A 12634-nucleotide genomic window follows, 5' to 3' on the forward strand; every position below is an offset into this window, starting at 1 on the left:
TATTTCCTTTCTTCTACTCATTTTGGGCTTTGTTTGTCCAGTTCCCTTAAGTGTAAAGTTAGATTATTTGATATTTTTCTTATTTCTTGAGGTAGGCCTGAGTTGGTATGAATTTTCCTCTTAGGACTGCTTTTGCTGTGTTCCACAGATTTTGGGTCATTGTGTTTCCATTTTCATTTGTTCAAGGTATATCTTGATTTCTTCCTTGATTTCACTGCTAACCATTCATTGTTTAGTAGGATGATATTTAGCTTCCATGTGTTTGTATGTTTTTCAGGTTATTTTGTTTTGTTTTTTGTAATTGATTTCTAGTTTTATACCATTGTGGTCAGAAAAGAGTCTTGATATGATTTCAGTCTTCTTACATGTATTGAGCCTTGTTTTGTGGCCTAACATGTTGTCTATCTTAGAAAATGTTCCATGTGCTCTTGAAAAGAATGTATATTCTGTTGCTTTGGGGGGTAATGCTCTAAAAATATAAGTTAAATCCATCTGGTCTAATGTGTCATTTAAGGCTGCTGTTTATTTATTTATTTTCTGTCTGGAAGATCTGTACATTGGTGTTAATGGGGTGTTAAAGTCCCCTATTGTGATTGTATTATTTTCAATCTCTCCCTTTATGTCAGTCAATATTCGTTTTATATATTTAAGGGCTCCTAATTTGGGTGCGTAGATGTTTACTAGGGTTATGTCCTTTTGTTGGATCGATCCATTTATCATTATGTAATGTCCTTCTTTGTCTTTTATTTTATTCTTTGTTTTAAAGTTTATTTTGTCTGATATAAGTATTGCTATCCCAGATTTTTTTTCATTTCCATTTGCATGAAATATTTTTTCCATGCCTTTACTGTCATTCTATGTGTGTCTTTTGATCTGAGGTGGGTATATTGTAGACAGCGTATCTATGGGTCTAGTTTTCTTATCCATTCAGCTACCCTATGTATTTTGATTTGCACATTTAATTCACTTACATTTAAAGTGATTATTGATATGCAAATAGTTATTGCTATTTTATTACTCATATTTTTTATCTTCATTTGTTTGTTTTCCCCCTTCTATTTAAAGAAGTCCCTTTAAAATTTCTTGTAATACTGGTTTGGTGGTGATGAATTCCTTTAGCTTTTCCTTGTCTAGGAAGCTCTCTACCTGTCCTTTGATTTTAAATATTAGCATTGCTGAGTGGAGTAGTATTGGTTGTAGGTCCTTGCTTTTCAACACTTCGGATATGTCCTGCCACTGCCTCTGGCATGCAAAGTTTCTGTTGAGAAATTAGCTGATAGTCTTATAGGAGCTCCCTTGTACGTAACTAGCTGTCTTTCTCTTGCTGCTTTTAGGATTCTCTCTTTGTCTTCAATTTTGGCATTTTAATTATGATGTGTTTTGGTGTGGGCCTGTTTCCTTTCATCTTGTTTGGGACTCTCAAGAACTTTCCTCCTCCAGCTTAGGAAAGTTTTCATTCATTATTTATTTAAATAGGTTCTTGATCCTTGCTTCCTTTCTTCTCCTTCTGTTACTCCTATGGTGTGAATCTTGTTATGCTTGATATTGTCCCAGAGATCCCTTAAACTATTTTTTTTTACTTTTTTTTGTTTGTTTGTTTTGATTGGGTGTTTTCTGCTACCTTGTCTTCTAAATTGCTGGTTCAATCCTCTACTTCATCTAATGTACTTGTGATTCCTTCTAGTGTATTCTTCATTTCAGTTATTATATTCTTCACTTCTGACTGGTTCTTTTTTATGGTTTCTATGTCCTTCTTTATACTTACTATCTCTTTGTTGACGTTCTCACTAAGTTTATTCAGCATTCTTATACCCAATGTTTTGAACTCTTTATCTGGTAGGTTGCTTGCCTCCATTTCATTTAGTTCTTTTTCTGGAGTTTTCACCTGTTCTTTTATTTGGGACATATGTCTTTGTTTCCTCTGTTTGTTTGTCTCTCTGTGCTTGTTACTATGTGTTAGGTAGATCTCCTATATTTCTCAGTCTTTATGGGTGGCCTTATGTAGTAGGTGTCCAGTGTAATGTAGCACAGTCTCCCTGATAACTTCTGTGTTTGTTCCAGAGTATCCCTGTGTGTGTTATATGTAATCTCCTGTTGTTATTGTGCTTTGATTGCTTTTGGCATGTTAGTAAGTGGAATCAACTCTCAGGCTGATTATCTCTGAGGATTGGCTATGCCTACAACATATAAGCTGCTATGTGGGGGCGGACCCCTCAGAGGGGGATTCACCCCAGCATGCTCTTGTGCCTTTTGTGACCTCACTTTGGGTGTGCTGCTTGTGGGGCTAATGAGATAGTCATCTGGTGTGGTCTGAAGCCATCCTCTGGGTATATTTTTTCTGGTGCCTCTTGGGATGGGCTCCCATTCAGTCCAATTTTAACCTTGCCTTAAACTGGCCCAGGGCTACCTGGTAGGAGCTGCAAAGCTGTTTGCCGTTGTTTGGTGCCTCTCCTGGACCTGGAGACATGTGGGTGTGGCCTTTTGTAAACTGAAACTGACTGCCACCACTATGAGTCGTGGTGCAGCTTAACAAAAGGCCCAGGGCCCCCATAGGCCTGTTGCCACCTGCTGGCAGCCTGTAAGGCTCAGCTGCTGAAAGAATTTTCTTACATGCTCAGGCCAGGCTGGTTGACCCAGTGCTCATAGTGCCCCCAGTGATGCTGCCCAAACTAGGTGGGGCACAGTCCCAGGGAGTCATAAAGGCATGGTCAGCATTTTTCACAGTGTTAATGCAGGTTCAGTTCTTGTGCCAGTAATGAGCCTGTGGCCACTCCACAAAACTACCAGAGAATACCATAGCCAGCCACCGCTCACCTCAGGCCTACAAATTTCTCAGGGCGAGCCAAGAAATGCTGCAGTACAAGCTGTGGCTGACCACCCGCCACCAAATGTGTCCCAGGTCACTGTGGGCCAGCCATTGCTGTAAAAGGCTTCTGCAGCTTGTGGGGTGGGGACAGCTGCCCAGGAGCTGAGAGTGTCCTCAGTGATACTTCACTAGCTGGGACAGGTCCCAGGGAATCACCAAGGTGGAGTGCATGTGGATTTTTCCAGCACAGTATTGTCAGATTTAGCACTGTGGGGAAGGGCTCAACACAGGAAAGATACCACCCGCCTTTAGTCAACATGTATGGTGGGCACCACACAGGGATAATGGAGGCTGTCCCTCTAGTCCTTGCTCTGAAGCCACACAACTCAGCCTTTCCCTGTATGTCTCTGGCACCTCTCAAGTTGCTGCCCCTCTGTCAGAGCCCAGAGTGAGTGCTTACAAGAGAGTGAGTCTGTGTGTGGGCCCTTTAACAGAATGTCTGCATTTCTAATTGCCTTTTGTCTCATCAGAATGGATGGAATCCTGGCTGATTTCAACTGCATGATGTTGTGGGGACTTGTCTTCCTGGCATAAGACCCTTGGACTGGGGAGACTGGTGTGGGGTTGGGACTCATCACTTTTCAAGAGGGACCTCCACCACCGAGGTGTCCCTCCCAGTGCTCAACCACTACCTGTGGGTATAGAGTAGAGTTAGCCCTGTTCACTCTCTGTCCCTCCTACCAGTATTGAAGTGGCCTCTTCTTTATGGCCTTAGTTATAGGGGTTCTATTCAGTTAGTCTTCAGATGATTCTTGAGGTTAATTGTTCTATAATTCAGTTGTAATTTTAATATGATCATAGGAGGTAGCAGGCACAAAATTTACCTATTCTTTCATTAGGACCTTCTCCTAAATGCTGTACAATGTTTAATTGCATAGATGTATTCTACTTTATTTAACCTGTCTCCTACTGTTACATACTTTGGATAATTTCCTTTTTCAGCTATTACAAATAATGCTGCAATCAATACTTTAAAATATATGTATTTAAAAACATATAATAATCTATTCCTATAATAAATGCATAGACATACAATTGAATAGAAAGGAGTTTTGCATTTTAAATTTTGGAAGCTTTTGCCATAGTTTCTCCAAACTCCTTTTACAAATGTAAGCTTTTATTATGCTATATAGAATTCCTAATCCCAGACTCACCACTCATCACACATAAATACATACTAAAGTCTCGTTACTCTATAATTACTCCATATTTTATTTATGATTGATTCTCTTGATATGCACATGTGAAATAGTATACTTCAGTAGTAAAAAAGTCATACTCTGTAGTCTTGCTAGCTGTAGCATGGTTTTTGGACAGGCAGCATCAGCATCATCTGGGACCTTGTTAGTAATACAGACTTCTGAGCCCCAACCCAGACATGCTGAATGATAATTTACATTTTAACTAGATCCCTGGTTGATTCAAATGCACATTAAATTCTGAAAAGCTCTGATTTAGGATACTCAGGCCTAAGTTTTGATCTTGTTACACTGCATAAATACTTAAGGGCATGAGATCATGGACAAGTCAATACATCTAACCAGGAGTTTCTACATCTACATAATGTGGACAGTAATATTATACATTTCATTTGGTTGTTAGGTGACTTCAATGAACTAATATTTATGAAGGACATGGAAGAGCACTTGACATATAAAATTGTCCAGTAAATATTGGCTCCTATTAATTATTTTGAATATTATATTTATAATTTTATTATCTGATTACTCTCTGCTGTGGGCCTTAACTATTAAGAATAATTAAAACCTAAATTATGAAGTTTACCATATTTTTTCATGATGACATAATGGCTTTTGTGCACTGGTATAAAAAGACCTTTCCTTTTCCAACATGATATAGAAATGAATTAAAAATTTCTTCACATCTTATATAGTTTTAATTCTTTAATCCTGCAATTTGTTTTCTAAATATATATACTATGAAACTTGTTTATATAATCACGGCTCTTTAAAAATATTGAAGGTAAGTAAATATTTAGATGGTTTGCCAGTGAGTACAAATAATTTCTTCCAGCATGTGTCTTCATGTTATGTGTAGGTATGTGTGTGTTTCCCCAGGCCCTTTTAAAGTGATATTGCTTGTGTCTTTAACACCCCACCCTAGGGAGACAGTTGCATACTTTAATAAATCTGTTTACTGTCTTTCCCTCTTTATGTGGAGCTTAAATTCTGCTTGGCTTAGTTTCATTTCATTAATTTTAGCTCAACTAAGTTTTCGTTATATCAGTCTGTTGAGAGAGTAAAAAAAAAATGGATATGCATTTATTTATTTATTTTTTTCATTTACTAAACACTTTCGACACCTCTGGGTACATGTGCACAAGAATGCTAAAGTCCTATAGTTGTTATAAGAATTCTGTTCACTTATTGCATGAAATATTTCATCTCTGGTCAGCACTGGCGCCTAGAGAGTACTTTATTCATAAATGATAGGCATCTTCACTTTTTTTAGCTTAAGGAAAGTTTTTATTAAATCTCCACAAGCATCTCTGCATTGCTTTCTTCTTAAAAGTGATGTATTTGTATTAAATATTTGGAATTCCCAATGGAGAATAAAGAGACTGTAAATATTATTCTATGGTAAAGATAGATTAGAAAAAGATAAGGGGAGGCTATTAGAAAGTCCTTTCTGATTATAAGCTTCATATATATATATATATATATATATATATTTTTTTTTTTTTTTTTTTTTCAATGTATACGTCGTTTAAGATAGAGGCATCGATACAATTCTTATTGCACTTCTTTTACTAGTGGAAAATATCTGTGATTTCAAATTTTATTTGCAGTTCCTCCTCCCACCCTTGACTTTCCTTTTATTTGAAAGATTGATCCCTCAGGTACCTGAGGTTCTGCAAGTGGCCTAACAAGACAATTCAGATTCCACTATGTTTCTGTAACAGGTAAATATACATATATCATGTATGTAAATATATGTTAGTGGCCTAACCAAAAAAAAATATATATGTATATATTTACATACATGATATATGTATAGTTACCTATTTCAGAAACATAGTGGAATCTGAATTGTCTTGTTAGGCCACTTGCAGAACCTCAGGTACCTGAGGGATCAATCTTTCAAATAAAAGATTGGGATCAATCTTTAAAAACACAAAAATATTTCAAATATATATATGTATATACATATATATGTATATGTATGTATATTCATTAATTACTCCAATATTCTAAACTAGTGAGCAGTACATCTGAGGTAATCTTAAGTTTTCATATTGTTACCCACTGACAAATGGAACTTCATGACTTCCTTTAGTGTGATCAATTCCTCAATCCCTTTAATAAAAGTATTTGTTAGAATTCTGTTTGCAACAGATTTCCACTTAAGATCTTAAAGCCACAAGACACAATTAACCCTACCTTAGCAATGAGAAAAAGCCAGATGAGCCAATAAAATCATAATCCAAAGGCTGACCAGCTTCTCTTAGGAGAGACAGGGCAAGCAGATATGTTTTGTCTTTGAATGAGGGTGGGTGGCAGCTACAAAAGTGAGGACAAAAATAATCTAAAATATTACTTAAATATTAAAGGCCAAGTATGGGCTACTGTGATGATTTAGATGTTGTTTTAGATGCTGGTGGTGTAGGAGGTTGTATCTATGACCCTTTTGCCACAGATACAAGTCTCTAACCACTTGTTTCGTCTTTTACATGAGCTTCTACCAAATGTGCGTGAGAAAGCTTGGGTTTAGAGCAGGATTGCTGAGAAAGCTTTCCTCAGTGGTACAGGTGTATAAATGGTGATTGACTGGCAGCGTAGATACAAATTACTGTACTTGTCTTCCCTACAAACAAAAACTATCTGCTACCAGGGAAAAGGCATTTTTTCACCATCAAATCCCTCACTTTCAGTCAGTCCCTGGAAAAACTTGGCTACCACTGTACCATTTGGGGGCTCATTTAAAAATAAATGACTGAATAAATACATGAATGTGGGAGAAGAGACAAATTTTCCAGGAACTCAGTTTGCTAGGGCTGCTGCAACACAGCACAATGAATTGATTGGCTTAAAACAACAGAAATTGATTCTCTTACAATCAGGTTGTTGGCAGACCATATGTTCTCTGAAGACTCTGGGGAGAAACTGTCCTTGCTTTTTCCTAGTTTCTGGTGGTTGCCAGAAGTCAGTGTTTTTTACTTGTAGATGCATCACTCTAATCTCTCCCTCCATTGTCACGTGTCTGTCTTCCCTCTGTGTGTCTCTGTCTGTGTCTTCTCTTATAGGGATATTAATCATAATTGAATTAATGACCCACCCTACTCTAATCTGATTTCATTTTAGCTTAATTACACCTGTAGTGGCCCTATTTCCAAATAAGGTCACATTCTGAGTTTCTGAAGAAGACATCAATTTGAAGGTTCCTCTACTCAACCCAGCACAAGTTCCAAATAATTTATTTAAATATTCAGTCCTCAAGGAAGGGAAGAACAACTTCCCACTCCTTATGTGTGGGCTGTGCGTAGTGATTTCCTTCCAAACAGTACAGTATGGTGTGTGTTGAGGTGGGGAGGGGGTTATTAACTTTATGGATGAGAGACTTGACAAACACCACCTCAGGTAGGTGATCAAGGTTAACATTAACAGTGATAAGTGAGTTACCTTTGTTATGATGTAATGACAATGGCACTTAACCTTAGTGATCTTCCTCACAATAACCCATAACCCCAGTTTAATCATGAGGAAAATTGTCAGACAAATGCGAATTGGGGACATTATACAAAGTAGCTGAGAAGAGAAACATGTACTCCTTAAAACTGTCTAGGTCATCAAAACCAAGGAAAATCTAAGAATTCTTCACAGCCCAGAGTTAAGGAGACGTGTTGACTAACTATAATGTGATATCCTAGATGGGCTCGTGGACCACAAAAAAGGTCGTTACATAAAAACTTAGGAAACCTGAATGAAGCTTGAACTTTAGTTAATAATAATGTATCAATATTAGTTTATTGTGATAAGTGTACCATACTAATGTAAGATATTAATAATAAGGAAAACTAAGTCTGTAGTATATGAGAACTCTAAATACTTACTTTGCAATATTTCTTTAAATCTAAAACTGTTATAAAATATTGATTTAAAAAATCATAAAATATAAATCAGAAAAACAATGTACGAAATTAACTGGATCAAAATTTTATTATAATGAAGAATAATAAATTAATAAAGCTCAAACCAGATTTATCAGGAACAAAATTGATAAGACATAAATTATCATTATCAGAAATAATAAATGGGGAGTACTATAGATGCCACAGACTTTAAAAAAGATAATAGATGATGATTAAGAACATCTTTATGTCAATAGATTCAACAACTTAGGTGAAATAATAATATGACAAAAGTTCACTTAAGGAGAATTAGAAAACCAGATAAGCTCTATACCTATTATTAAATCAGTTGAATTTTTGGTAAAAATACCACATAGAAAACATGTTCAGATGATTTTAATGTTGCATTCTACCGAATTTTCAAGGAAGAAAAAATACCTATTACAGACATATCTCCTTTTATTGTGCTTCACTTTGCAGATACTGCTTTTTACAAATTGAAGGTTTGCAGCAACGCTATGTGGAGGAAGTCTATTGGCACCATTTTTCTAATAGCCTCAGATGATGGTTAGTATTTTTTAGCAATAAAAGTTTTAAATTTAAATATATGCATTTTTTAGACACAATGTTATTGTACAATTAATAGAGTATAAATATACTTTTTATATACACTTGGAAACAAAAAATTAGTGTGATTCACTTTGCTGCTATATTCGTTTTATTGCAGCGGTCTGGAACTGATCCTGCAATATCTCTGAGATATGTCTCTATACACAACCTTTTCCAGAAAATAGAAGGGAAGGGAATATATCACAATCAATTTTATGAGGCAAGTATTACCCTGATCCCAAAAGTAAAAATATTATAAGAAAAAGAAAACAATAATATTCCTCATGAACATAGATTCAATTACCTTTAACAAAATATTGGCAAATAAAACAAGCAAAATAAAAGGATAATTCATCATAAACAAGTGGGTGTTATCCCAAGAATGCAAGGTTGATTCAATACATAAAAAATAGTCAATGTAATTAACCATATAAATTGACCAAAAAAGCAAACAAACAAACAAAAATATATATGTATGTGTGTATATAAATATATATATATATATATATATATATATATATATATATATGTATATATCATCTTGATAGATGTAGAAAAATCATTTAACAAAATTGAACTAGTGTTTATAATAAAAATTTTCAGTAAACTAGGACTAGAAGGAAAAGTTCTTAATCAGATAATCTTTACCCCAAAATCTGTAGCTGAGACTAAATTTAATGATGAAAAACTGAAAGATTTCCTCTTATGATTAGGAACAAGCCATGGATGTTGCTATGGGCAGAATTCTAACATGGCCATCAATGAGCCTAGCCCTTATATAATTTCCTACCCTTGAGAAAGGGCTGGGCCTGTGAATATGATGAAATATCACTTCTGTGATTATTTTATGTTATATGGAAAAAGTGATTTGGCCGATATAAAGTTACTAATCAGTTGACTTCAAAATAGTGAAAAGGTAGATTACCCTGCTGGACTTGATCTAATAACATGGGCCTTTAAATCTGGGTCTAGATTAAACCAAACTAAGTGTGAGAGGGACTCCAGATAAAGAAGATTCTCTTGCTAGTTTTGAAGCTGGAAGGGGCCACGTGGCAATGAATGCAGGAAGCCAGAAGGAACTGTGAGCAGCTCTTAGCTGATAGCCAGCAGGGGGATGGTTATCTATTTCCTACAACTACGTGGAACTGAATTCTGCCAATAATCTAAATGGGTGTGGGAGTAGATTCTTCTCCAAAGTCTCCAGAAAGCAACATGCCCCAGCTGATATCCTGATTTCAGCTCGTGAGAGCTTGAGGAGAGACCCTACAAATGCCATACTCAGACTTCTGATCTCAGAAGTTGAGAGTCATAAATGAGAATTGCTCTGAGACTCTAAGTCTGTGGTAGTTTGTAACACAGCAACACAAGACTGAAACAAAGAGCCATTCTTGCCACTTGTATTCAAAACTGTAACTAGAGATCTGAACAGAGAGCCATTCTTACACAAACCTTAAAAAGTTGATAAATTAGACATTACAAAATTAAAACTGCTTTTTGAAGGATATTATTAAAAATGAAAATACAAGGCAAAACTTCATGAAATATTTTTAAAGCATATGTCTTTTAAAGTATATATCCATGATGTATTAAGAACCTTAGAACTCAACAATAAAAAGAAAACCCAATTTTGTAATAGAAAAAAAATTCCAAATGGAACCTCACTAAAGAAGATATCCCAATTGCCAATGAGAACAGTGTAAAGACCCTCATAATCATTAGTCAACAGAGAAATATAAATTAAAACACAATGAGATACACCTATATATCCACTGCAATGGCTAAAATAAAAATGATCAACAATATCATGTTCTGGCAAGTGTGTAGAGCAAAATGACTTATCATACATCACTGATGGGAATGCAAAATGGCACAGCCACTTTGGAAAGCAGTTTGACACTTTCTTGTAACATTAAATATACAACTACTACTCACATATGACCCAACAATTCCAAAATAAATGCAAACATGTCCACACAAAGACCTACTTGCTAATATTCATAGGAGCTCTAGCTATCACTATCCAAATCTGAAAAAAAAAAAACCTCAAATGTACACAATCTTGTGAATGAATTAATAAATTGTATTGTACCCATAAAATGAAATATTACTGTGCAAAGAAAGGGAATAAGTAAATTACTAACAAATGCAGCAACATGAATGAATCTCAATAGCGTAATAAGTGAAAGTACACTTAGTATGCATATTCTATTATTCTTTTTATGTGCCCTTCTGATATAGGGAAAACTGTAGTCACAAAAAACTAACGAGTGGTTGTCAAGTGTTTAGGGCAGAAAAAGCACAGTGCAAAAAGGCAGAAGGAAAAGTTTTAGGCTGATGAAAATCTTCTCTATATATTGCTAGTGTTGGTGGTTATACAACTCATCAGACTATGCTCTTAAAGAGGATAATTTTTATTGGTGTATACAATACCTCAGTAAACCTTGGATTTAATAAGAAGTTCAATCTATAGGTTAACTGCATCAGAAATACCTGGGTATTTAGGGTGGTCAAGCATTCAAATTTTGAACCCCAACAGACATATTTTAAAAAATCTGAGTATGGTTCTTGAGAAGCTGCACTTTTAAAAATTACCCCTCCAAGTCTCTGCTCTAATATAAGCATTTGGTTCATTGTTCTAAGCTCAAAGTCGCCAGCTGTGTTTGTTAAAGAAAATCAATTCACCATGTCTCACTTGGGACCAGATATAGCCACCTCTTTTATTAATAAATACAAAACATTATTATGTAATTCCCTTCTTGCATCAGCTTTCTGAGGACAGATTCATTGATTTTGATGTACCAAGTAATACCACAGTATTTTTTTATATCTCACTGGCACAAACAATGGTACTGAATTTGGGCCCAAGTACTTTTAGGGATGTAGAAAAGTTCACTGTCAAGAGCTTCATAATGATCCACTCAGAGGCTTCATGGAGAAGTAAATTTAGCAGTTTATTATGTTTATGGGTCTCAGGTGAATTGAGCACATAACACCTGCACTCAGCGGTCTGCTGGCAACTTATCTGTTTGCAGGTGCAAAGCAAAGTGATAGCTTTGATGTTAAGTTTATTTATGCTAATATAGACTATGTCTAAGCTTTACTCTGTATGTGGGTAATTCCCCTTCCACAGTCCTTATATCATTGTTTCTGTTAAGAATTAGGAATTGTTTTTTAGATTATAATGAATGAGGAGTCAAGTTATTTTTGTGAATTTTAATGTCTATATTATAGTTAATGTAGCTGAAGCACTACAAATTAAAATATATTGTCTAAAAGCATTGACTTGCAGCATGGTGCTAGGAAAACAAAGATGAGAAGGTGCCCTGCTTTCAAATTAATTCACATTCTAGTGGTAGAATGGAAAACATAGTCTACAGATAACTATCATTTCATTTTGTAACCTCAAAACCTTTTGTACAAATAGAAAATACCAGATGCCAAATTTATAATGGGACTTTGTTTTTCAAATTACCAATGAATTCATTAGAAAAATTGAATTGGTAGTTGTTTTCTTTCAGCACAGATCAACATCACAACTTCCATAAGAACAATACCATTAAATACTTAGGATGTAAAATTATAGTTATAGCATCATCTCACTTGTATGTGGAATCTAAAAACATCAAATTGTTCAAAGCAGAGAATAAAATGGTTGCCAGGGGTTAGGGTGTAAGGGAAATGGGGAGATGTTGGTTAAAGGATACAAAGTTGCCTTTATGCAGGATGAATAAATTCTGGAGATGTAATGTACAGTATGGTGACAATAGTTAATAATACTGTAGTATATACTTGAAATAATACTTGTATATACTTTCTTTACTTAAGAAAGTAAATCTTAAGTGTTCTCACTACATAAAACAAAAAAGATAACTGTGAAGTGATGAATATACTAATTATCTTGATTAGTATGTAATGATTAGTAATGATTAGTAATGATTTCATAATGTATATGTATATCAAAACATGGCATCGTGTGCCTTAAATATATACTATTTTTATTTTTTAATTATACCTCAATAAAGCTGGAAAAAATAAAATTATAGTTATAAATGTTTACATGCCATGGAATA

The sequence above is a fragment of the Rhinolophus sinicus genome, chromosome 16, assembly GCF_057876585.1.
Source record: "Rhinolophus sinicus isolate RSI-liver-muscle chromosome 16, RSI-T2T, whole genome shotgun sequence".
NCBI classification, from domain to species: domain Eukaryota; kingdom Metazoa; phylum Chordata; class Mammalia; order Chiroptera; family Rhinolophidae; genus Rhinolophus; species Rhinolophus sinicus.